This window comes from Schistocerca nitens, chromosome 1, assembly GCF_023898315.1.
Source record: "Schistocerca nitens isolate TAMUIC-IGC-003100 chromosome 1, iqSchNite1.1, whole genome shotgun sequence".
In the NCBI taxonomy this organism is placed as follows: Eukaryota; Metazoa; Arthropoda; class Insecta; order Orthoptera; family Acrididae; genus Schistocerca; species Schistocerca nitens.
The window spans coordinates 602,479,351-602,507,272 of record NC_064614.1 but is presented as its reverse complement, the minus strand read 5'-3'; the positions used below and the strand labels follow the sequence as shown (position 1 = coordinate 602,507,272).

General features: G+C 42.3%; 1 protein-coding gene and 1 non-coding gene across 3 annotated transcripts in view; one reads left to right on the top strand and one right to left on the bottom strand.

Moving 5' to 3' along the window:
- Positions 1–27,922, top strand: part of LOC126256619 (uncharacterized) — a 504,533-nt gene that overhangs the window by 166,961 nt on the left and 309,650 nt on the right. The gene's annotated exons all lie outside the window — the stretch shown is intronic.
- Positions 10,079–10,153, bottom strand: Trnar-gcg (transfer RNA arginine (anticodon GCG)). Its single transcript has one exon. It is a non-coding gene; the product is annotated as a tRNA-Arg (tRNA).

The window sequence follows — 27,922 nt, the reverse complement described above, 5'->3', positions numbered from 1 at the left end:
TAAAGAGGAAAACTGTGTCACCGGTGTCGGATTGTGATAGCCGAATAAGTGCAGGAGTAGGCGAGAGAGAAGCAATCACCTATAGGCGGGAACTGCCAATTCTATTCTTGATATTGATGCTATTAGCTGACAACCATGTGAGTAGGGCTCCCTACTGCAAGTACTGGGCCGGCCGGAGTGGCCGTGCGGTTCTAGGCGCTACAGTCTGGAACCGGGTGACCACTACGGTCGCAGGTTCGAATCCTGCCTCGGGCATGGATGTGTGTGATGTCCTTAGGTTAGTTAGGTTTAATTAGTTCTAAGTTCTAGGCGACTGATGACCTCAGAAGTTAAGTCGCATAGTGCTCAGAGCCATTTTAACCATTTTTTGCAAGTACTAGCCGGTAACAACATAAAGCAGGTCTAATGGCTAACAGTCACGTGATCTCTACCCAAAGTAGAAACTGGGTGACAACGTAATAAGTAAGCCTTTCTATTGAAGCTGCTAGCTAACAACCCCATGATTAGGCCCACCTCCAGGGTGCTTCAAAACTCAGTATTTATTGATTAAACATACTACAAACGTGGGATTAATTGCAAAATACTCACAAAAATCTTTAAAGTTTTAGCCATGCTGTTACAAAAGCTCTATGTGCCCACCAGCAGCAACACGTACAACATCTAGACGATAGCTGAATTCGTTATAAGCTTTACACAACGTATCTGCTTTTACAGAAGTTATGGCAGCTGTTATTCTGTTCTTCACGTCTTCTATGCCAGGAGATGGATACATTTTTCCTTCACAGATCCCCACAAGAAAAAAATAGCACGGGGTCATGTCTGACGATCTTGGAGGCCAAGAACAGAGGGCTGTGTCTCGGGTTCCGTGCGCCCTATCCAGCACTGAAGCAGTGTCATTGCGAAACTGACGTGCGTTGTAATGCAAGTGTGGTGGAGCTCCATCCTGTTTGAAAGTGAGGTCATCGGAGTCCTCCTGAAGTTGTGGAAAAAACCATTCCGCAGTATTTGAAGATATCTCAACGCTAGATAGGGTGTATGGGACCCCGAAACACTGCCCTGAATTCTTGGCCTCCAAGATTGCCAGACATGATCCCATACTATTTTTTCTTGTGGGAATGTGTGAAAGAAAGTGTATTCAGCTCCCCCTTTACCTCCTGGCGTACAAGAAGTGAAGAACAGAATAACAGCTACTATAACTTCCGTAAAAGCGGATACATTGTGTAAAGTTTATGACGAATTTAGCTATCGTGTAGATGTTGTTCGTGCTGCTGCTAGTGGGCACATAGAACATTTGTAATAGCGTAGATAAAACTTTAAGAGTTTGTGGGTATTTTGCAATTGATCTCGTGTTTGCAGTACGTTTTTGTCGATAATTAAGGAGTTTTGAAATCAGGTTATTCTTTTTAAAACACCCTATGCTGTAGGCATTGGCTGACAGCTACATACCTACTGTAGCTACTGTCAAACAACAGTATGACTGTATTCCTACCTACGTACCTGTTGCCTAACAACGACGTGATTAGATCTACTTAACGTAGAAACTGGCTCACAACTTCGTTGGGGGCATACCATGGTTAGCAGACATATGTATTGTAAGTACTGGATGACAGCCACCTAAGAAGTCCCACCTGCTGCGGCTACTAGCTGAGAAACACCTCAGTAGCCGTAAGTACTGCAACTACTGGCTGACACCCACACGAGTTAGTTCTATCTTCTGTAGATACTGGCTGGTGCTAGTCTCGTGCTCAAAAATCTCCTGAACTAGCGTTATGACCTAGTGTTCGAGGCACTGCACACTGTAACGCCCATTCCTGTTAAGGAATATTGACCGTAGGCTAATCGGACACGCAACGTTGTATTAATAAATGATTTCAAGCACATTTTTGAAATAAAATACTTCAATCAAGTCATATAATACAAACAAGATTGAAGAAGATGTGGTTAATGCTTTACAATAATAACATTCACATACATACACACTTACACACACTAAGTTGTTATTAAGCAAGCAAAAAATTTACAGTGCAAATCTTGAAAGTAACATACTATCGAAAGTTTTTAGTATCTAGTACAATACTGAGAAATGACTGTGTCATCTTTCAAGGTGTAATGTTATGAATCTATTTCGTGAAGCAAAAATAAATCTTCGAGAATGAATAAAAGTTGTGAATTTAAATGACACTTTTCAATGCTACCCTTCCATATCAGTGCAGTAGTTAGCTCTAGCAATGTCTATTGCAACGTTTCACTACAGTTCTCTTCGTCTTGCATCGTCTTCGGCTAACTATGCACCACGTAAAAGAATTACTTAGAAGAACAGTTCTTTTGAATCAGGTTCTTCTTCTTTTCTTCCCAGTGCTTTTTGATTCTCTCGCTCTGTTGTTGTTTTTGTTTCTGGATGAAGACCCTTCCATGTTTCTTCTCTTTTTCTTGAAGACTCTTGAAGTCTTATATTTTGGTTCTCTGAATTTTTTTCTGTTTTGGATATGTTCTTCAGTTATATTCATCTCTCATAAATCTTTTCGTCTATCTTTGATCCATCGATTTTTTCTTTGTGTTATTTAAATACTGGAAGATTCTTTCAATTAATCTATTGTTCTCCATTCTTTTCACACGCCCAAAGAAACTCACCGACATTCTCCGAATTGTGTCTAACAGTTTAGGATTCCTTTTGATAGAGTTCTATGTTGCTTCTTACCATTTTCATCTGTGGTGGGTCCCGGAATTACTCTAAGGATTCCCTCTTTTTTCTCCATGTTTTTATTTCTTCTACTTTAAGCTGAAGATGCAGTCTGTTGCATAGAGCGCTTGCGTTTTATAGCTGTATCATAGTTTCTAATTTTTCACATTAGTGGAGACTGCTGTTTTATTGTACGTGTTCTTGGAGAGTTGACATCTCCATCTTCTTGGGTGTGGCATTGTTTGCTTCTTTGGTCAGTCCATTAGTTTGAATAATATCGTCGAAGTATTTAAATCTTTGAAGTTCATTAATTTTTCTGAAATCTGTTTCAACGATTCGGGGATACTTACGATGTTTGTTGTACTTTGAAAGCTGCTTTCTCTTAGGTTCTTCCGAGGAGGTTTATCTAGGAGATAGAGCATTGTTATTTATTTGCCAAAGATAGAAAGATCATTCGCAAAGGTCACGCAGTAGATCTTTATACCATTTTCTTTCGTTCCTAGTTTTATTTGTTGATTTATTTCAGGCTTTTATTAGGCACTTTCCCATTCTCCGATTTTTTTTTCTAAAACGCAGTTAAAGGGCACGGTGGAGAGTCCATCCCCTTGTCGGGCTCCTCTTCTGATATCAAATGTTTCATAAATTTCGCCTTAGAATTTAAATTTTGGTTTAGTGTACGTGGGAAATTATTTGATCAGACAGAATTTTTTATTATGTACTCCAAATTCTTCTAGACTAGGGAACAGCAATGGTGGATTTTTAAAATCCATAAAAGTGGACAGCTGTGCCTCGTCATTGTGTGGTACCTTATTACTGAACTAGGGTGAAGATTTACTCCCAGCATGATCTGTTATTGCGGAAACCTTCTTGATATTCCCCTATATGTTTGTCGACTTACTTTTACAGCCTTGTTAGTATTTCACCAGAAAGAATTTCGTAGGTTATTGGGAAGTGAGAGATTGGGAAGAGTGAGACTTGTCTGTAATTGTTGGCATGTTTTATCTCCTTTTTGTGCGGGAGATGAATTAGTGTATATTTCCATTCTTCCGAACCCAAATGTTTGAACGTTTGTAACCTTCCTTTTCGGAATTAGATCTGCTATTTTCCACATTCTCGCTTATATGTCATCTTCTCCACAAGCTTTATGACTTTTTAGTTTTTAATAATTTCTTGTATTTTTTCGAAAGTAGGAGGTGAAGAATTTACATTTTTGATTTCAGATTGTAGAAAGTTCAGTCTTTCGCTTGGTTTCTTCGTAGTTAAGCAGTTTCTCAAAGTAGTCAGACAGCAGTTCACAGTTCCTTATGTTGCTCAGTGCCAGGGCTGCAATTTTTCTTTCTTACAGCATAAACCTTTCTCAAATGTTTTGTAAAAATCGGTTGTGTCGTTCTTGCGAAAGGATTCTTTAATAAATTCCAACTGCTTCACTTTGAATGTTCTTTTGGCATTTCTTAATATTTTGTCTGTTGACTTTCATTTTTCTATGAAGTTTTGATAATTTTCTTGGGTTCTATTACTGTACTATTTTTTCATGTCAACATACTTTTGGCTAGGGCTTCACCACAATCTGCGTTCCACCATATGTGTATCAGAGATCATCTTAGAAGGGCCACTTCCGCGGCAGCTTCCGTAATTTTACTGGAAATTAGCATCCACTCTACACCGTCAATTTCTCCCAGTCGTTAGCTGAAAATATGGACGCCTTTTTGAAATTTTGTTTTATCTTCTGCTCTTTTTTGTTTTACTGCAGTGTGTTTGCTTGAGGGATAATTCAGATTTTTATTTTCAATGTCACGATGTTAATTCCGCTTTCCACTTTGACATTCATAATTTCCTTCTGGTGTGGTTTAGATATTCCACATGGTCTATCTGAAATTCTCCAAGAGCTGGATTCGCTGATTTCCACTTCTTACATTTTTTGGGAAATTTTTGTGAAGCGGATTGACATTAATTTAATGTTGCAGGCCGAATTCTGTTTGCATTATGCCATATTGGTCTACAATATTTCTAAATAATTTTTCTTACCCTTTTTTAGAGTTTATGTTTTCCAACAATAATTTACGTTTCGCTTGGGGATTTTATTTAGGTACACTTTAGCTCTTCCCAGAATGTTGCTACTTTTAGTGTATTTTCTCTGTTGTCTGTCCATTGGTGCGTGACAATTGATTAGTGTGTAAAACTCGTTCGTACATTTAAAGATTCGCCGACAGGGAGCGAAACTTAGCAAGAGAATTTATTATTGCTCTTTGCTCAAAGAATGCAATCACGACACAATGAATGTTGTCTCCTGGCTTCCTTTGAAGATTGTGTAGTTTTTAGAGTCTACACATTGTTATCTGTAACGGTTGTTTCCAGACATATATATTCTATCTTGATCGGTAAACTAAATGTTAAAACTGCGGAATCTCCCAGAACAGTTTATTCTGAAAATTCAAAAAATATCGAGAGCTGCACTTCCACGTATGTGTGCTGCTGAACATGCGCATTGTCGAAGTAGGTGTCGTACTTTCAGTGGCAGACTGCAATTTCTCCCTGTTTGCAGTGTCTCCAGTATAATTTTGTGACTAATAGGCCATCATAGCGTTAAGTGGCTTGCACCGTCCTCTAAGCATATGCCACTTTAACCGCATCGAGGCACACACCTTCTGGCGGGCACCACCGTTGCACGCGCAACCGCTCGCAGAGACTGATGCAGCTGGCTGACTGCTCGTCACCTTGCTCAACAAGTAATGTATTTACTTTTGAATACATTATGGCAGAGAACAGTGATCAATGTGTTACAAAGATTTACTATCAAAAACAGTCTTGATCACAATTTATTTGTTACGGTGACCGGTTTCGACCACTACTGTGGTCATCTTCAGGCCTACAAGTCGTATACAAAGCTTTAACTAGAAGGAAGGAGGCAATTGGGGAATCAAATATACATAAAAAAACAGGCGTTTACAAAAACTATGTAATGACTGTGAGAAGCAGTATATTGTCCAAACTGGCCGTAACTTTCTAACACGTTTTAAGGAACATACTACTGGTACTGCACGTACCAAATCAATATTTGGTCAACATCTTGATTGATTCAATCATTCTGAGGGTTGCATTTCTAACAATTTGAAAATATTACATACTGTGCCAAAAGGACAACTGCTAAATCCTTTGGAAGAAATTGAAATCTATTCACTTCACAAAAATAATTCGTTATCTGATTTAAACGAACAACTTCAGTTCAAAGACAAACATTTCTTTCAGCTTTTCGATGATCTGCTTTAGAATGTTCACTCTTCTGTCCTTCGTTTTTAAATGGTTCAAATGGCTCTGAGCACTATGGGACTTAACTTCTGAGGTCATCAGACGCCTAGAACTTAGAACTAATTAAACCTAACTAACCTAAGGACATCACACACATCCATGCCCGAGGCAGGATTCGAACCTGCGACCGCAGCGGTCGCTCGGCTCCAGGCTGTAGCGCTTAGAACCGCACGGCCACTCCGGCCGGCTTCGTTTTTAAAATTATTAAGACCTTAAGGAAATATTTTATCTCTACTTTGTAATTTTATTTTACCAAACATTATTTTATGACTGATTATCTGGTTTTAGAATGTTTGCTCATATGCTTTTAGACTGCATATTGCTAATTCACATCCCTTTATTTTTGACACTACGGCTCATAGTATTATAATTTTAAATTCCTTCCATTTTCATTAATTTTATTTGTTTATAAGACTGGCATGCAACATATGACATAGCAATGCCTTTTTAAAAATTGTCACATGTCATAAAAAAAATGAAATCTCCATACGAACTTCATAGACAATATTTTATAAATATGCACAACTACTGTGCCCTCTCGATTTTTTTCATTTTTCTCTTAGTATTGATCTGTAAGAATTATTATGTAATCTGTGTAAATGAAAGTCTCTTATTACACCAGTAAATCGTATCTGTGCAGCATGTACTATACATGTCAGCTAAAGATTATTGCAGCCTACTCACTGAAAATCGTTTCAATAAAGACATGTTGCTCACAAGGGAACCTCCCCATCGCACCCCCCTCAGATTTAGTTATAGGTTGGCACAGTGGATAGGCCTTGAAAAACTGAACACAGATTAATCGAGAAAACAGGAAGAAGTTGTGTGGAACTATGAAAAAATAAGCAAAATGTACAAACTGAGTAGTCCATGCGAACATATGCAACATAAGGAACGTATGAACTCAGGAGCGCCGTGGTCCCGTAGTTAGCGTGAGCAGTTGTGGAACGAGAGGTCCTTGGTTCAAGTCTCCCCTCAACTGAATAATTTTTTTTTTATTTTCTCAAAGTTATGATCTGCCCATTCGTTCATTGACGTCTCTCTTCACTGTAATAAGTTTAGTGTCTGTGTTTTGCGACCGCACCGCAAAACCGCGCTATTAGTAGACGAAAGGACGTGCCTCTCCTATGGGAACCGAAAACATTTGATCGCAAGGTAATAGGTCAACAGATTCCTCCACAGGAAATCACGTCTGATATATTCTATACGACACTGGTGAGGGCAAGTGCGTCACATGACGGAATATGTTGTCGACCCAGCTAACTTGTACACTTGGCGAATGGGTAAAAAGATTCTTCTACATTGCCCGATTTAAGCTTTCTTGTGGATGTGAGAATTACTCCCAAAAAAGTGATGAAAATATAAGAGTTTGTCACATAAACTGCAACAAATGAATCCAACAGTTTCACAGTCGCACACTTTTCCTTGTGCTCTGTCAAAACATATGTTTTTAACGTTTTCAAATTTTTCCGTGTGTAGACCGTCAAATCCTGCATATGTACAAGCAAATCTGAATATGTCCTGGAATTTGGGAAAGCGAAGTTGATTATGTATGAGTGCCTGAGCTTTGATAATTGTCTGAAAATAAAATTTTAGGATCGAAGGAAGACTTGAACCAAGGATTTCTCGTACCACAGCTGCTCACGCTAACCACGGGACCACGGCACTCTAGAGCTCACAATAACCTTGATGTGGCCTATGTTGCCCATGGACTCCTCAGTTTGTATATTTTGCTTATTTTTTCATAGTTCCACACAACTTCTTCCTGTTTTCTCGATTGATCTGTGTTCAGTTTTTCAAGGCCTATCCACTGTGCCAACTTATAACTAAATCGGAGAGGGGTGCGTGGGGAGGTTCCCTTGTCAGTAGTACATCGTCTGACGTGACAGTCTTTGCCATTCTACTTTCGCAACAACTTCGTTAGAAAGAAGCCTGCTGCCACATCTTTGCACTGGCGTTTTTCCTCACCATGGCAACCACTAGTTTGCCTATCGACTTTACAACAACTTCAGTGGAAAGAAGCCTACTGCCTCATCTTTGAAACGGCGTCCAACTTCACCATGGCAACCAGTGGTTCCAAATGGTTCACTAACAGGCCTTGAGAGGCCAACCCATGTACTGTCAGAACGAAGTTCATTTATCCTACATGTTTAAATATTTTTAACGCTTCTTAATTGACAATAGCTGTTAAATAATCTAAGTTTAATGTGTGTTTATTTTTCTTTCTTGACAATGTTCTTTTAACTAAGAAATTTTACATTGTTATTCGACCTATAACCCATTGGTGAATAATGACATCATTCCGTCAGAAGTGGGCGGGACCTCCATTATACATAGTAAGATGTGCACTGGTTCCTCCAGTAGTGATTTTCCAGCAGAAGGAGGTTCTTACTCATTGCTAATTCATCGCTTTATAGCTTTATAACTTTATGTATTTTCTTTAATGTATGTAGCCCTCTAATTAAAGCTTTGTATACGAGTTGTAGGTCTGAAGATGACCACAGTAGTGGTCGAAACCGGTCACCGTAATAAATAAATTGTGATCAAGACGGTTTTTGATAGTAAAAAAAAGTAATGTATTTGATCCACGTAGTGAAGCTCTCTCTCAAATATTAAGAAAACGTTTACAAATGAATATTGTCTTTCACGCTACACATCCAGCTATTTCCATTTAATTAAAATCTTATGAAGTACAAAATGTATCATTACAAAATAATTAAAAATATAAAAATTAAAGTTTTCTGTTGACAATAGAAAAAAGTGAAACATTTCCGCGCACAACCAACAGGTGGCATCGGTTGTTACTTTTATAACTTATTGGCGCAATGTCGAAGTGTTTGAGAAAGAAGAGAGAGCAAAACTGTGTGTCAGTGCTTCGAATTTACTGTGTCATTACAACTCGCACTCGAGAAGAGCGTGGTTCGAATCACTGTCCAGCTGTCTTAGCTTAGGTATATTAGGGTTTCCATAAGTAAGTCCAGGTGAATTTCGGAGTGTTTTCTTCAGCAAGCCCGTAGGCGATTCCTTCTTCCGTCCTTATATAACTGCTCCACTCTTCCGTCTTTCGTGGCCTCGACGCTGTTTTATTCCTACTATCTTATGCCGTATTTAGCGCGTCCATGGTTTGGACTTAGTGGTATCACGCTTCGAGAGAAACCGTCTGACGAACACTTTTCAAAATGTATTGGTTAATTGTGTAGGCCGCTGAGGCGATAAAGCTTCTCGACAAAGATATATTCGCAATATAGATGTGGAGAAGTTGGTGTTGGATATCATTACTGTGAACTTTTCCCATGAGGTTACGCCAACTAGTTAGTGTGAAAAACTCCAGTAGAAACTGAAGAGGAACTGCCTATCTGACTCACTGTGTACCAGACAACATCAGTGTTTGGAACAGTGTGGCAAAATTTTATGTACCATTGCCGATGCATCCATTGAGACTGGCGCTCGTCTTTTTAAGTGCCTTTTTTAGCTGCAGTTGTTGGTATAACGAGTTATTTTTTATGTCTATAAAAACCTATATGTTCATTTTCGACCCGCAGTCATTTATCTCAGACATTCGAGTTGTGATAATCTATCAATAAGTAATATTGACGCTACAGGATACCTGTATAGCGTTGCATTCTCTTAAACTACTCGTTAAAAAATTAGTACTAATAATTCAGAAATGTTATCCACGGAAAAATGTGGCATAAAGTACCTTTGGTCTTTTTATCAGGAATTACCAGATTAATTCAGTGATAATTAAATGTAAATACAAACGGACTTGCAAAGGAGCTGCTGCTTCTTCTTTTCTGTATTTTGCTTTTTAGTGCTTACTTTAGAAAGTGTATAGTGACGCTTTTAGTTTTCTCTTAGTATTCTTTTTTCGGTGTTTGTGTGTCCCTTGTTTGTGTCGTATGTCTTATGCATCGATTGCAATTTCTTTTTAGGTCTGCTCCCGTGCACTTAGTTTGTGGGGGTTGAAGGGACCAGACTACCAAGGCCATCGGTCCTCCCGTGCACTGTCAATTTATATTCACTCCCGAATGAGATTTTCACTCTGCAGCGGAGTGTGCGCTGAAATGAAACTTCCTGCCAGATTAAAACTGTGTGCCGGACCGAGACTTGAACTCGGGACTTTTGCTTTTCGCAGGCAAGTGCTCTACCAACTGAGCTACCCAAGCACGACTCACGCCCCGTCCTCACAGCTTTACTTCCGCCATTACCTCGTCTCCTACCTTCCAAAGTTTACAGAAGCTCTCCTGCGAACCTTGTAGAACTAGCACTCGTGGAAGAAAGGATATTGCGGATACATGGCTTAGCCACAGCCTGGGGGATGTTTCCAGAATGAGATTTTCACTCTGCAGCGGAGTGTGCGCTGATATGAAACTTCCTGGCAGATTAAAACTGTGTGCCGGACCGAGACTCGAATTCGGGACCTTTGCCTTTCGCGGGCAAGTGCTCTACCAACTGAGCTACCCAAGCACGACTCACACCCCGTCCTCACAGCTGTACTTCGACCAGTACCTCGTCTCCTACGCGAAAGGCAAAGGTCCCGAATTCGAGTCTCGGTCCGGCACACAGTTTTAATCTGCCAGGAAGTTTTATATTCACTTCCTTCAGAAGCAGGGACTCTCGTCGGTGTGTTTCGTACACCGCTCTCGGATGTGGTTCCCTCCACAATTTTGTGTAAAGCACAAGTGATCGTGTAAAATCACTGTGTGAACATTAGTACAGATTCGTGACCGGTAAGCATACTCACACGTTAAAGTCTGAAGTGGGAAGCTTTGGGACCAAAATGACGAGACTGGCCACTTCCACCGCGGACGCACTCCGTCACATACCGTCGGCGGCTCAGCACAGACGTGGTTGCGCAGTACGGCGTGGCCTCGTCAGAATTCAAAATACGACGTGACGCGCGCACAGCCGATGGTTCGGTAGGCGGAGCGCGTCCGCTACACTGCGCAGTCACCAGCCAGTATGCGAACGTCCGCCGCACAGGCGCTCCCAGGTCCATGCGCCGAAACTGCTGGGCGAGTCTCGTGTCAGGACTTACACATAACAGCATCAGAGGATGAGATTTACACACATATATTCACTGAGGAGTCGAAATTTATGAGCACTGTCCACCGCGAGATCGAATGACGCCTGCTGGCTTTGCGTGCACTTGCTGCATTATGTAAGTATATGGCGTCTCCCATTTAGCTTGATCATCCCAACTAGTTTTTGTCCGGAAGCAAAATTAAAAATTTATCAGGCAAATGTTGTTTATTTACCACGGGCACATTAACCAAATCATTGCCTTTCTTGCAACTCTGTTCGTTACTATTATATGAACAGCTGTACGTCTTTTTTTAAAAAGCACCATGTATTTTTTATTAGATAATACAGTACCTCTCCTCAAGACTTGTTCTAAAACGTCGCATAGTGTACAATACACGTAAAAATGGCTTTGTCTCTCCCGTACTAATAGAAGTGCGGAAACGCAGCGGTAACATAACTCGTCCAGTTGCAGGAGCTGAAAGCAAACAAATGGGAACACAAGGAGTATTCGCACCGGTCATTCATTCAACCGAACTCGTCCAATTGTAGGAGATGACAGTAAACAAATGGGAACATAAGTATTCGCACCGGTCATTCATTCAACCATCTTCAGTTCAAGGTTTATTTGACTACAGTGCACACCGACGAAGAAAATGTTGGTCATCTATTCAACTGTTTGTACTATGTGGTAATTACATCTAATCTACCTTCATATCTGACTATAGAATTTTCACCAACAGAAGAAAGTCATCAAAATGGCTCCATGGCATTGTTCATTTCTTCAATAAAGAATCATAAAATCTGCTCCTCACACAGGTTACAGCTACAGAGAATTTGGTTCCTTTTTCTGTGTTACCATCTGATGTGAATCCCTGCTTAAACGAGAAGGTTCGTCACGACCTGTGCTGCGCAAATTATAACTGTTCGTCTCTTTTTAGGAACAAAACTAGATTTTGCTACTAGGCTGAGACGGAGAAACAGTGATTAAACAAGATATTAATTTTTTACAGCTGGAGTCCATTTCCACAAGGTTCTTCTGGGCTGTAGACGCGTCGTGTTGTAAAATGATGCCGGCCGGAGTGTCCGAGCGGTTCTAGGCGCTACAGTCTGGAACCGCGCGACCGCTATGGTCGCAGGTTCGAATCCTGCCTCGGGCATGGATGTGTGTGATGTCCTTAGGTTAGTTAGGTTTAAGTAGTTATAAGTTCTAGGGGACTGATGACCTCAAAAGTAAAGTCCCATAGTGCTCAGAGCCATTTGAACCATTTTTGTAAAATGATGAACCAACGTTTTGCAACTATTGCAAGTAGTCCTCGTCGGGGCATGTAATACCACTAAACTCCGTCCGAAGAGGACTCGGAAGGCCCAACCGTACTGACCGACCGCCGTGTCATCCTCAGTCTATTAGCGACACTGGTTGCGGATATGGAGGGGCGTGGGGTCACCACACCGCTCTCCCTGTCGTTGTCAGTTTTCGTGACCGGAGCCGCTACTTCTCAATCAAATAGTTCCTCAGTTTACCTCACAAGGGGTCAGTGTACCCCACTTGCCAACAGCGCCTGGCAGACAGGACGGTCACCCATTCAAATGCTAGCCAAGCCCAACAGCGCTTAACTTCGGTGATCTGACGGGAATCGGTGTTACCACTGCGGCAAGTCTGTCGGTATGTAATACCACTGGGAAATGCGAATTTACCTCCAGTATTGTGTTTTCATTTCTGCCCCTATAATAACTTATTTAAAAATTCATCATACAGGGTGATTCAAAAAGAATACCACAACTTTAGGAATTTAAAACTCTGCAACGACAAAAGGCAGAGCTAAGCACTATCTGTCGGCGAATTAAGGGAGCTATAAAGTTTCATTTAGTTGTACATTTGTTCGCTTGAGGCGCTGTTGACTAGGCGTCAGCGTCAGTTGATGCTAAGATGGCGACCGCTCAACAGAAAGCTTTTTTGTGTTATTGAGTACGGCAATGTCTGTATATTGGGCACTGAGAATCCGCGGGAAACAACTCAGTATGAACGTGACTCGCCTAAGGTGAACGTTTTCTGTGCCATTTCAGCCAATAAAGTTTTTGGTCCCTTTTTCTTCGAAGGTGCTACTGTAACTGGACTACAGTATCTGGAGATGTTAGAGAATTGGCTGTTCCCTCAGCTCGAACAAGAAGCACAACAATTCATATTTCAGCAGGATGGAGCGCCACCACATTGGCACTTATCTGTCCGTAACTACCTGAACGTCAACTACCCGAGGCGATGGATCGGCCGCCAGGCAGCCCGTGACAGAGCACTTCATCACTGGCCTCCAAGAAGCCCTGATCTTACCCCCTGCGATTTTTTCTTGTGGGGGTATGTTAAGGATATGGTGTTTCGGCCACCTCTCCCAGCCACCATTGATGATTTGAAACGAGAAATAACAGCAGTTATCCAAACTGTTACACCTGATATGCTACAGAGAGTGTGGAACGAGTTGGAGTATCGGGTTGATATTGCTCGTGTGTCTGGAGGGGGCCATATTGAACATCTCTGAACTTGTTTTTGAATGAAAAAAATCCTTTTTAAATACTCTTTGTAATGATGTATAACAGAAGGTTATATTATGTTTCTTTCATTAAATACGCATTTTTAAAGTTGTGGTATTCTTTTTGAATCACCCTGTATTATTGGATGCCTTGACTGAGTGGAACGGAGCTTATATTCTTTATTGATATAATTTAAGGCTGAGTTTTATTGGACCACATTGGCGAATGAGAAGAGAGCTTCTTCTGTGACTCGGTGCATCTCCCCTGGTATCCAGTGGCAATTAAAGCGACCAGTTCATTGTTTGCCTTCCTCTGTACTCCTGTCATTCAGTCACATGACAAAATCTATTTACGCTCCTTTTAAGCAATTATGTGGACAGGAATATAGACAGTGTACTACAGTTCCTCTGTTCCAATAGTATTACATACTCTGAATGCCACTTGCATTGTGTGCTGGCCGGAGTGGCCCAGTGGTTCTAGGCGCTACAGTCTGGAACCGCGCGACTGCTACGGTCGCAGGTTCGAATCCTGCCTCGGACATAGCTGTGTGTGATGTCCTTAGGTTAGTTAGGCTAAAGTAGTTCTAACAAGGGAACCTCCCCATCGCACCCCCCTCAGATTTAGTTATAAGTTGGCACAGTGGATAGGCCTTGAAAGACTGAACACAGATCAGTCGAGAAAACAGGAAGAAATTGCGTGGAACTATGAAAAAAAAGCAAAATATACAAACTAAGTAGTACATGCGCAAGATAGGTAACATCAAGGATAGTGTGAGCTCAGGAGCGCCGTGGTCCCCTGGTTAGCGTGACCAGCTGCGGAATGAGAGGTCCTTGGATCAAGTATTCCCTCGAGTGAAAAGTTTCATTTTCAGTTTACGTGACAAACTCTTATGTTTTCATCACTTTTTTGGGAGTGATTATCATATCCACAAGAAAACCTAAATCGGGCAACGTAGAAGAATCTTTTTACCCATTCGCCAAGTGTACAAGTTAGGTGCGTCGACAACATATTCCTGTCATGTGACGCACATGCCGTCACCAGTGTCGTATAGAATATATCAGACGTGTTTTCCTGTGGAGGAATCGGTTGACCTATGACCTTGCGATCAAATGTTTTCGGTTTGCATTGGAGAGGCACGTCCTTTCGTCTACTAATCGCACGGTTTTGCGGTGCGGTCGCAAAACACAGACACTAAACTTATTACAGTGAACAGAGACATCAATGAACGAACGGACAGATCATAACTTTGTGAAAATAAAGAAAGTAAACCTTTCACTCGAGGGAGGACTTGAACCAAGGACCTCTCGTTCCGCAGCTGCTCACGCTAACCACGGGACCACGGCGCTCCTGAGTTCACGCTATCCTTGATGTTTTCCTATCTTGCGCATGGACTGCTCAGTTTGTATATTTTGCTTATTTTTTTCATAGTTCCACACAACTTCTGCCTTTTTTCTCGATTGATCTGCGTTCAGTTTTTCAAGGCCTATCCACTGTGCCAAATTATAACTAAATCGGAGGGGGGTGCGATGGGGAGGTTCCCTTGTAAGTTCTAGGGGACTGATGACCACAGAAATTAAGTCCCATAGTACTCAGAGCCATTTGAACCAGTTGCATTGTGACCGAAAGATTGGTACATCATTTTACAATGTGACCCGGTCTACACCTTGGAGATCTCTATGGTAAATCTTCTTTCCAATAAAAAACTTTAGTGAAATGCGGGGATACTGAATTACTTTGACGTCATCTATTGCCTTCGTACGAAGATCAGCAGGTGAAAGACAATCAGTTTCCAGATGTGGAGATGACGTCTACTATATCTAAAATGGTTCAAATGGCTCTGAGCACTATGGGACTCAACATCTGAGGTCATCAGTCCCCTAGAACTTAGAACTACTTAAACCTAACTAACCTAAGGACATCACACACACCCATGCCCGAGGCAGGATTCGAACCTGCGACCGTACCGGTCGCGCGGTTCCAGACCGAAGCGCCTAGAACCGCTCGGCCACATCGCCCGGCTACTATATCTAATAGGGCCTCTTAGCAATGTTGCCAAAAGACAGTTAATCTTTTAAAACCAGCACAAATATTATGGTTCAAATGGCTCTGAGCACTATGGGACTCAACTGCTGTGGTCATAAGTCCCCTAGAACTTAGAACTACTTAAACCTAACTAACCTAAGGACAGCACACAACACCCAGCCATCACGAGGCAGAGAAAATCCCTGACCCCGTCGGGAATCGAACCCGGGAACCCGGGCGTGGCAAGCGAGAACGCTACCGCACGACCACGAGATGCGGGCGCACAAATATTACTATTCGTTTCTCCATTAACAGAAAGGTTACAGCCTTGCTTGTACCAGGCCAATCGGCGATTAACAAATAACATCTTCGGTCACAAAAACATGTTTTTACTACTGAACAATAAATTAAAAACATCAGGTGATGGTTACAATTACAACATACTTCTGCATCGTCTTAGCGTTGTAATTGAACCAACATCTGAAAATTGATCTGCTGCGCCAGCCGTTGTGACCGAGCGGTTCTAGACGCTTCAGTTCAGAACCACGCGGCTGCTACGGTCGCAGGTTCGAATCCTGCCTCGGGCATGGATGTGTATGATATCCTTAGGTTAGTTAGGTTTAAGTAGTTCTAAGTCCAGGGGGCTGATGACCTCAGATGTTAAGTCCATAGTGCTTAGAGCCATTTGAACCATTTTGATCTATTGCGCCTGAAACTTACTGTGCAGAAGTGGAAACATATTTTTGTTATTGATAATGAGATTTATTTATTAATGAATAATTCTTATTGCTGGAAGAGGATCGTCAACCGTCGTAATGTGGAATACATTTCTTGCATATGGTATCAAATGTGGAAAAAAAAATACTTTTAGCATAATACTTTGCGCCATGAACAGCGTCTATATGAGTCAACATAGAACTCGAAGTTTAGTGTATGGTTGGCGAAGAGGGCAGCTCGCGGTATGTATGAGGACAAATGAAATTTGGCGCAACTAGTGACCTCATACAGTATTCTCTATTATGGTCCCCAGAGAAGAAATATGAAAGACGCTGAGCACGCGATGTTGTCCCAAAACCGTTGTCCTTCCAGACACACTTCGTTTCGTCGGAGTGTCCAGAACATTTGCTTACAGAAACATTTACCGTACCACAATCGACGAAAATATTTTCGAGGTAAAGTATGGCTTAGTCAACGAGTGATTAACGTTTGTACTGAGTTCATATCAAATAAAAGTGAACAAGAAACAGTTTTATGTTTAATATGCATTAATACACAGCGACGGTATTAGATAGTGTCAAGTAGCGAGGTGCCGGGTGGAGAAGAGTTTGTACCTCTTTAATTCTGACGAGTTTTGCATGAGAACGAGACATGCACTCGACCTCCTCCTTCCCTACCACCTAATTAATTATGCGCACAACGGTAACGAAGGGAAATGATGGTGGACCTGCTAATTGGTGAAATACAGAGTGCACACTCACAATAATTTAATAAAAATCGTAATCTGCTCAGAGATAAAAAAGAACTTTATCATAATAAAAAACAGAAAATGGGATTCTGCATATATCTACGAAATGATATGCGTCCTAAATATTACAATGAGATTTATTATACATCAGAACATAAAGGTACATGATTATCGACACAATCAGTAGGTTAAAGGATAGGGTATTCTGAACTATTATGCGAATAAGAATTGGCTCGAGAACAAGGGCTCCTACTCTCTGTGATGCAATAGCGTGACGATAATGACTAGAGGTCCTAATTAATCAAATATTACTCTCTCGACTGTATTGCAGTATCGCGATTATAGTGAGAGCTCACGTGGGATCACATGGAGAAACAAGCAAGGTGGACTTGTGGCAAAGCGAGCGCGCATGCTGCTGAGGACTTCAGTATAAAATTGATAGGTCCTACAATGCCGGAGCCGCAAAATACTCTACCAATCCTGAAATTTGTAGCAGGTCGTCGGTAGGCAGCTTTCTGATGATGTAGGCGCCGACTTCTGGTGTGCAGCAACTCTGTTTCAACCCCTATCCTCGAAGGCTGTCCGAGAATTCTAAATGCTGCCGAAAAAAGTGCGACCAAGTCGCTAGACCGCCCGACTCCGAAGAAGATCAGATCCCGAATCTATTGCGCCCGCACAACGCAGGAGCGAAGTCAACGTTGCTCAAATCCCTACTCTCCTCGAAAACGGCTAATCAGCATTCAGTGCTGATTCCAAAATTCCCCCACACTGTCTCAGACCATCATTCGCGTCAATAGCGACCGCTCCCTCCAATTTCAAGCAGGGCTTTATGACGTCAACTAGCCTGTTTAAGTTGACCAATCATGCCTCTGCTATTCAGCTGAGGGCACTGAACTTGCCGTTTGACCGTCTACGAAAGCAACATGCCTAGACCACCAGCCATCCGGCGCCAGACAGCTGCACCCAGCAGGACACGGTCCACAAGTATTCTGAGAATCAAGAGAACAATGCAGTCAGTCGGTGCCAGGAGTCTTCGTTCTGGACGCGCCGGAACGGTAAACACATAAACTGTGGGGACACTCAGAGGTTTTGCAGGTCGTCTCGCCCTGCATACAATAGGCGAAACTCGGCCGACATCAGTCGTTCCGCCAGGTGCTTAAGCCCATTGTACGACCCTCTCAGTATTCGGAGAAGTGCAGCCCCCAACCGGAAACGCAATGTGCCACGTCCTCCGATGCTCGCCTCGCACAGGCCACCCTTAGAAGTAACCCAACATGCATAGGAAGCAGGTGAAAAGTATTTTGAGCTCTCAGTACAAATACTCTCATTGCAATAACCTTATTCAGTCTGTTACCACCGTGCAATGACACAGAGCATTAATAAAATTGATGAAAATGAGAGGCGACATGCAAAAGAGGGCATGGAACCTCTCAAAGTGTCTACAGAATAATACAATATCCGCACTTTAAGCAGTGCCAAGAGAGACATTGACAGGAAACGCATATAGGCGAATCAACGGAGAAAAACATTTCCACCGGTAGGTAAAAGTAACAAACGGAAGACCAAAGTGCATTGCATTGCAAGGTTCTGACAGTGATAGTAATAATGAGAGACACAGACTCAAAGCGGTCCTGTTTCTGTGTTGATAATAATGAGGGTTTACATTTCGGTACATCCTAGTATGTACGACTACGCAAGTTTTGCTCTTTTTCTCAAAGTAGATCGCTGCCCTATGACGTACACGAGCGAGGGAACAAAGCTAGACACGCAAGCGCTCTGTCATAGATTACTTTTCTCCTGAGTCAGCAGTTTACTTGCGGTCATTCCATACAGGGACTGCTCGCTGTGGTAACTTTCGTGACTCATGAGCATCCTCTAGCGACTGCATCAGCTACATCCTCTGTTTTGGCAGGAAATACTTGCCTGCAGCTGGCCAGTTCCAAATTCCTGTCTTCTCGTACACGTGCAACGCAGTTGCGTATGTGAAAGATTCAGAAGCTATTTCTCTGGGACGTTCAAACTAGCGTCGAGCATACTTGAAGATTACACAGTGCTTTGAAACTTTTTATACACCTAGTTTACCCAGCGAGGTTGCGCAGACACTGGACTGTATTCGAGAGAGGTGTGGGGCAAATTTACGCTTCATCATCTGGGGAATTAGGTATCCCGTTATTTCCGTTATTTACTAGAGTGGGACGGTGGAATGATTCCTTCAAAAAGTTCACAGTTAATTTTCTTCTGTGACTTTGCTAAACCTGACATCTACGCAGTGTTAAATTCAAACCTTTCTTTCTCATTCGTCTACTTCTGTCAAAGCAGAAATTCATTAAAAAAAAAAAAGTCTTACAGAGCAGTTAGCTGATCGACCGACTGGAAGACTGCGAGAGTTTGTAAATGAACAGCTAAATAGCTCAAAACTTGAATTGTTGATGAGCGGGATTTAAGTGCGCTACAACCCACTGTAATTAGATTTTCCGAGCTTCCCCTAAGTATATCAAAGCGAATGTAACCGTAGTACCTTTAAAAACGGGGATGGCTAGCTTGCTAAACCATCCTTGCCCTATCAGAGCTTGTGCTGCGTCTGAGATGTCCTTGTCAGTGACAATCGTTAAACCTTCACCTTCCTTCCTTCCTTTTTTAAGCGGAAATGATTTTCTCCCATGTACATTGGTATATTTTTTTCGCTGTGTGTGTGTGTGTGTGTGTGGGTGGGTGTATGTGGTTGTGTGTGGGTGTGTGTGTGTGGGGGGGGGGGGTGGGTGTGTGTGTGTGGGGGCGGGGGGGTGGGTGGGTGTGTGTGTGTGTGTGTGTGTGGGGAGGGGGTGTGGGGTGTGTGTGTGGGGGGGTGTGTGTGGGGGTGTGTGGGGTGGGGGGTGGGATGTGTGTGTGGGTGTGTGTGGGTGTGTGTGTGTGGGGGGGGGTGTGTGTGGGTGTGTGTGGGGGGGGGGGTTCTCTTAATTGTGTGTCATTGTACTGAGTGCGTATAGAGTTTAGTATAGTGTTTTACTTAGAGTTGATGGCTGAAACGCGATTCTGCCACACAAATCGTTTCTGTCGGACACCATCGACGAAAAATAAACAAGATCGCTACTTCCTGAGAGATTAAAACTCTACTCTGGATTGGGACTCGAACCCAGAACGCTGTTAACCACTACTAATGTTCTTACAAACTAACGAGATGCAATACAGTATCCTGGCTTCCCCTCCTTACAGCTTCAATTCTGTCAGAACGTGGAAGAAAGGGGTGCTAGCTCAGTAAAATATGCAACATTCTGTTGCATGTTGTGAAATTCGAAAAGTATGAGAGATAAATTGAAGGTGTAAGGAAGTGTAGTGAACAGAGTGTGGATAGCTTATTCCATAAGGGAATTTCAAGTGAAAGACACACAATTTTGATCTGCCATAAAGTTTCAAAGCAGTGCACTCTCCGCTACAGAATAAGAAATTCATTCTGAATTCAGACTATTTTTTAACTCTTCGTCGACAAATTAGTTATTAGAAACGGACCAAAAGCTTGAACAGGACCAGGAATTGGAGGAATATAGGCAACAGCCTTTTCAATGTAATAGTCTGGCCATTTTCTGTAACAAACTTAGAGAAATCCGAGTGTTCAGTTATGGATCTGAAATTCTGAACGCCGCTCTTTCTGAATGCGAATGCGAGATCATAACTACTTCCCTACTTGGCATAGTTTCACCTAGGAGACTGCCTAGCTTAAAGAGCATTTTTAGTCTTCAGATCACAGACAGATGTCGTTCCGCGAAGAAAAGAAAGACGCCATCTGATTCGGACAGGAGCGAAGGAAGAATCACTGGGGAAGTGGCACCCAAACGGTTATTCCAGTTGGTGTGTAGAATCTATGAGCCTAGAAAGTAGATACATACCATAAGATATTTGGAAAAATATCATCCTCACAATCCCGAAGATAGAAAGGACAGATGAGTGCGAGAACTATAGCTTAACGTCTCTTGCATTTAAGTTGCAGACAATAATAATAACTGACAAACTGAAAAGAAAATTCAAGATTCCTTAGGAAAGGTAAAGGCACCAGAGAGGCAGTTGTAATGTCCCGCTTGATAATGGAAGCAATACTTAAGAAAAATCAGGGCGCGTTCACTGGATTTGTCGACCCGGAAAAAGCGTTCGACAATGTCAGATGGTCAAAGACGTTCTAAATTCTAAGAAAAACAGGAGTAAACTATAGGGAAAGACGGATAACATACAACATGTACAAGGATCAAGCGGGAACAATAAGAATGGAAGACTAAGAGCAAAGTGCTCGGCGTTAAAATAATGTAAAACAGGGGTGCAGTCTTGTGCTGCTATTGTTCAACCTATTCATCGAAGAAGCAATGACGGAAATAAAAGAAAAAGATAATAAAAGATAAGATTAGCTGATGGTATTTGATGATTACAGCTTAACATCAAAATCGATGGTCACGAAGTAGGCGAAGTTGAGGAATCCTGCTACCATGAAAGCAAGATAATATGTGAAGGGTGAAGCAAGGAGGGCATGAGGAGACTAGCATATTCAAAGAGGGCATTCAAAAAATTGTTCAAATGGCTCTGAGCACTATGGGACTTAACTACTGAGGTCATCAGTCCCCTAGAACTTAGAACTACTTAAACCTAACTAACCTAAGGACATCACACACATCCATGCCCGAGGCAGGATTCGAACCTGCGACCGTAGTGGTCACGCGGTTCCAAACTGACGCGCTTAGAACCGCACGGCCACACCGGCCGGCAAGAGGGCATTCCTGACCGAAAGAAGTCTATTAGTATAAAGGCCTTGATTTGAGGGAGAAATATCTGAGAATGTGTTTGGAACACTGCACTGTATAGCAGCGAATCACGGGCAGTGGAAACAACAAAAGAAAGAGAGTCGAAGCGTTTGAGATGTGATGCTACAGAAGATTTTTGAAAATTGGGTGGACTGATGAGATAAGGAATGAGGGAAACACTAACTAGAAGAAGGGACAGGATGACAAGAAGACATCAGGGTTGCAGTAGAGAGAGCTGTAGACGATAAACACTGTATGGGAAGACAGAGATTGGAATACATCCAACAAATAATTGCGGATGTAGGGTGCAAGCGTTCCTCCGAGATGAAGAGGTTGGTACAAGAGAGGAAAGTGTGGCGGGCCACATGAACCCAATCAGAAGACTGATGAGCCAAAGACAAAAAAACCTCGTTAAGTTCCCGACAGATTAAGGACAGTGATGCTTTGCGCCACGGCTTGATCAGAGACACAACGTTCATCAGATGGGTCGAAAAGCTATGACAAATACAGAATTATTAACAAGGAGAATGTGAGAGACATTGTTTTATGGAATTCCGCTTGTCGCCCTAAAGAAGTACATGACTATGGCGGTGTCTGCGTGTCCCTGGCAGAGGCGGCCTGCCTGTGGGGGCAGCCGGTTACCGGCCTCAGCCGTGCAGGGGGCGTGGGGCGGCGGCGACCGGCGGCCCAGCTGATGCGTGGGAGGCGGCGGCAGCTCAGACAAGGCCGCGTGACGTCGCTGCCAGCCTCGCAGACAATGCGCCTCGCCCCATGCCCAAAACGCGGCCGTGGCGGCCCTGCTAATGGGACCGCTGGCGACGCGCCAGCACGCACTCTTTAAAGGGACGGCCAGGCGGCAGCTAATAGTATACCACAAAGCTCACATCACCTGCAGATAGGTAACAACCGAAGCTTCCGCCAGCACATTGCTCTGATTTCTTTCGAAGAAGCAAACAGCGAGCGAGCTTAAGATATTGCCTCTAATTGTCACAGGCATGGTTCTACACGAGAGAGTCACACTGCTGTGATTCGATCGTAGGTATAGCGCTTGCGGCTAGTAGACCACACCGTATATCATCTGACGTTCACTATACACGAATGCGATGTGGCTTACTCTCTCTCTCTGTCCAAATTAAGAGTACTTCTGTGGTTGGTAATGAGGTGATTTACCGAAAACGCAAAAAAGATTCAGCATCCTTCCGACCAAACGAACAATATTCCCTTAAGAGCAACGTTTATGAGCTGTTTACATTCCTGTGCGACGGAAGTGGATTAAAGGACTACAGAACCAACTTGCAGGTTTTCTGCCAGATTTGTTACCAGTCGCGGTTTGTTCAGCACGAGAACGTTATGAAAATGCTCGATGGACTTCGAAGGGTATCTTCGGAGAAAACAAGTCGATCTTTTCACGTAACTCTACTAAGAAAAAAATGATCGTGTGGTATTGTTGGGCGAGAGGCCACGTCCAGGAACGTTCTGCCCGCTGGGTGGAAGTCTTATTTCAGGCGACGCCACATGGGCGACTTGTGTGTCGGTGATGATGAGATGATGATGAGGACAACACAACACCCACTCCACGGGTGTAGAAACTCTCTAACCCGGCCGGGAATCGAGCCTTCTTTTTTTGTAACCATATATATTTATTCAAATTTTAAACAACTATACATTTTTAACATTTATTTCTATTAAGCCATTATATTCCTACAGCTGGTTAACATTACTATCGTTTTTATAGTTTTTCGTTTGTACATTGTTTTCTTTTTTGATTTTTCCCTTATTGTTGTTCCTCGAACCAGTTTCTGTAGCCATTTGTCGTCTTTTTTGTGGCTAAACCATTGCAGGACAGGCATAATAATTTATTACTTTTGAATGCATTATGGGAACAGCAGTGATCAATGTCTTATAAATAATTACTATTAAAAACAGTCTTGATCACGATTTATTTAACAAGGTGACCGGTTTCGACCACTACTGTGGTCATCTTCAGACCATTGAGTAGGAACCCTTTTCTGTTAGAGAATCACTACACTACTTGTTAAATAAATCGTGATCAAGACTGTTTTTAATAGTAATTATTTATAATAATTTATATCTAGCGAGAACACATAATTTATTATGAGTTCAGATTTGTGTACGCGATGCACTTTATGGTGGCACAGGCACATTGTGCATGCTGGTTTGATATCTTTCTTTAGTCAGCAGCCGACCGTCGTGGCCGAGCGGTTCTAGGCGCTTCAGTCCGGAGCCGTGCTGCTGCTACGGTCGCAAGTTCCTCGGACATGGATGTGTGTGATGTCCTAAGGTTAGCCAGGTTTAAGTAGTTCTAAGTCTAGGGGACTGATGACCTCAGATGGTAAGTCCCATAGGGCTCAGAGCCATTTGAACCATTTTTAGTCAGCACTGTTAGGTGGGACAGTATGAGAGAAAACATCAGCATGGCAAATGGAGCAAACGTGGAAGAAAATTTCTTACATATTCTACAAACTAAAAGCTAAATTGAAGAAAAAAGAAAAACAATGTCATATTATATAAGAGAAGCGGTGACGAAAGTGTGAGTAAACAATATAAGTTTTATAAAGCACACAATAAAGGAAATCATTCAATTTTTATGAGTAATAGGCTCTTTTCACTAAGTAATGCTTGTATCCTAAACAATATAGTACAAATAATGAAGTATACCTGGATGCTATGCAACACCGCATGACAGGAAGTAACTGTTACCTTCCTTAACAAACACACGATTAGAAAACACCTGTAGTACTACTGGACGTACTTTTGACTCTGATTGGGATGTGAACGTGACAGATGTTTAGTGAGGAGCACTTTGTAACACTGATTTCACTGAGAAGAAACACTTTAGAATACTATAATGACTATTTGAGGTGAGAGGAGAAACACTTTATCTTTTTTGTTACCCCCAGGCCCTCTGCATGGTAGGAAAACACGTTACCTCTCAGCTAAGTAAGCAAAGTTTCGTGAACCAGCATTTAAGAAAGACTGCAGAACTATTCCACTGTATCCATTGCTCAACTCACATAACGTCCATAAAGACAAAATAAGGAAGAATGAAGTTCGTCTAGAGCTATGGTTCCAACCTTTCTGAGAGCATTACACCTGCGTAGATATTAGTAGGACACCCCCCCCCCCCCCCCCATTCGCCGCCACCACCAACATTTGCGGTTAAGTAAACTCTGAAATGAAAAACAAATTTCCTTGAACACTTTCATTTTTAAAACGCTGAAATATAAATATTGAGTGTTTGTTGGTTTTTTATTAAACCACGAACTACCTAGTCAATGTGAAAATCGGTACTGCTTATTTCTAACAAACAATGAGGTGTTGATAATGGCGTCTTTATCGCCTTAAAGGAATTCTGGAATAACATCAACTCACCACGTCCAATCTCTAACGCTCACGACCATTCAAGCGTGTATTTAAATCAAACCTGATTTTCATTCTCATAGTGGCGCCTCTAGCGCCACTGTTTGGCGACTGGCGCGAAATCCGAATAAGATCATCTTTCAGATATAGAAACATGCCTAACCACTTTCTTTTATGTCCCACAACTCTTTCTTGGTGCTGCTATTTTTTTTCCGTCAGTGAAGTTACTGTTGTGTTGTGCTGTCAGTTGGTTGGCTGTGTATTGCGAAATGAGTAACAAGGCAACTTCTGGCCCTTTGCGGGAATTACCTACAGCTTGGAAAAGGCGTTTTCAGGAGATATTTATGTATATGTGGCTTATGTGTCTCAATTTTACTGTCGTAGATGCATGGTACAAGGTACAAAATATGCGTAATGTGTTATCTTTGCATTCGTTTCACAAGGTGTCACAAATTTTTTGCGGTAAGATCTTATGGGACCAAACTGCTGAGGTCACCGGTCCCTAAGCTTACACTTTACCTAATCTAACTTAAACTAACTTACGCTAAGGACAACACACACACCCATGCCCGAAGGAGGACTCGAACCTCCGACGGGAGGAGCCACGCGAACCGTACAGGATGCCACAGACCGCGCGGATATTCCGCGCGGCTCACAAGGTGTCATCTCCTCCACATTATGTCACGCGTTAATACTAGTATTTGAAAAAGTAATTAATGATAAATTACATAATCAGTATTACAATCTTACGAAGTAGTGACAATAGTAACGATATTTTAAAAATAATTTAGCTTCGTGCCCGAAACAAGATCGAACCTTCTTGTTTTTACCCTTAGAAATTTTCATTTTATCCATCAGAAGGTAATTACCCACAGGTTGGGATCCACTGGTGTAAATGGATTTAGGCACTAATTTTTCCCTGGCTGCATTTCCGAGTGGAACAGGAAAGAGAATACACTGTCTTGATGTATGTATATAGATGTCGATAAAAGTGCACTAATGATACTAAATGTGGAATCCTTTTAGCTGAAATTTCTAGCTTTCTTTCCGAGAAGGCCGGGGTCTTTCAGCGCGGTAATGCTCCTAGGCACAGCGCTATATGTGTCCACAAAGCGCTTGTAGAGTCCTGTGAGGAATCCAAGTACCTCCTTAGTCCCTACATTACCGCAAAAGGGTCACATGGGGCCTCGCTCGCCCTATGAATTTTATTGTCGCAGTGTCACGCCAGGCACCTTCCAATAGCTCAGGGAACTCCACCTACCGGTGCAGGCCCTGCATCACTCGAATGAATGTCTTCCAACTCGTCTAGCTACTGTATCTTCCGCAGATAGCACTTGCTCTGGATACTAGCAGTACCAATAGTGAGAGAACTAAGAGGGCACTGAGATGAGTAAACCAAGATTTTCCATTTAATCTAGATGGTATCAAATAAATAACTCGGCAACATTTTCATCGGAACAATTGATCGACGTTGCTTCATTTTCACATAATTCCTTTCAATAAAAGAGAGATATTTGTATATGCTGCAAGTTCCGTGGGCATATATTGTATAAATCTTCACTGGAAGAGAGTAAATACTCCACAGTTGCCGGCCGCTGACGGCCGAGCGGTTCTAGGCGCTTCAGTCTGGAACCGCGCGACCGCTATGGTCGCAGGTTCGAATCTTGCCTCGGGCATGAATGTGTGTCATGTCCTTAGGTTAGTTAGGTTTAAGTAGTTCTAAGTTCTAGGGGACTGATGACCTGAGATGTTAAGTCCCATAGTGCTCAGAGCCATTTGAACTCCCCAGTTATGCCTCCTATTCATGATTTTGTGCATTTGCATTGCGCCAATGGTGCTAAAAGTACCCCGAAGAAGTTTCATATGCCTAGTTTCCTGGTGAAAGCCGAGGCAAAAACAGCGGACCAGCACAGTATTGTCATCGGGTGTTACAGAATCCTAGAGAAGGAGGACTGGGAATTTCGAGTTTATACTTCAATAACTTTTCCAAATCACTTCAGTCGAAGTTGAGGATAGTGCCTTTAACGATGGCACTGTTCCTATCTTTCTTTAGTTAGTGCTGCAGTTTGTAATACTAAAGGTAACAGCGACACATCTGACAAAAAAATCTCATAATATTCACTACATTTGTCTGTCAGACTTACAAACATTCCCTTTCACATTATACATTCAGTATCTTTATACTGTAGACTGTTAGCGAGCAATACAATTCCTCTTCTTGTAGAAGAAATATTTTGCTTTACGCTTACTAACGAATAGGGCGGATCAAAGTAACTATCAATACCTCTTACAAGTCTATCATGTTTACGCTTGCACTGTGTTTGAGTGTCATAGCTACCAACTTCAAAAAATTACTCAAGTCACTTGTAAGAAATGAACATTTGGGCACTGCAGCGAGAGTAGAGCACGTAATAGCGTACATACCAGTGAAGTACTATAACACAGAGGCAATAAATATTATACAAATGTGGCACGGTATTAAGTCGGCAGCAGCTGCAAAGACGATGACTCCGAAGTGTTTTTTATTTGCTGAAGTGAAACAAAGAACAGAGACAGCCGTTGTCGCTTGTTACGTGTCTCCCTGCTCAGTGGGAGTGACTTAGGAATGCAGGTGCTAAGCACAGTTCATAAACATGTTACTGTGCTCCGTTGTCCTACTTTGTCGGGTAACATACGACAGTCGTCTGACGACTGGAACATCGTCATATCACGCGGGGCCTAAACAAGAGGCCGCCT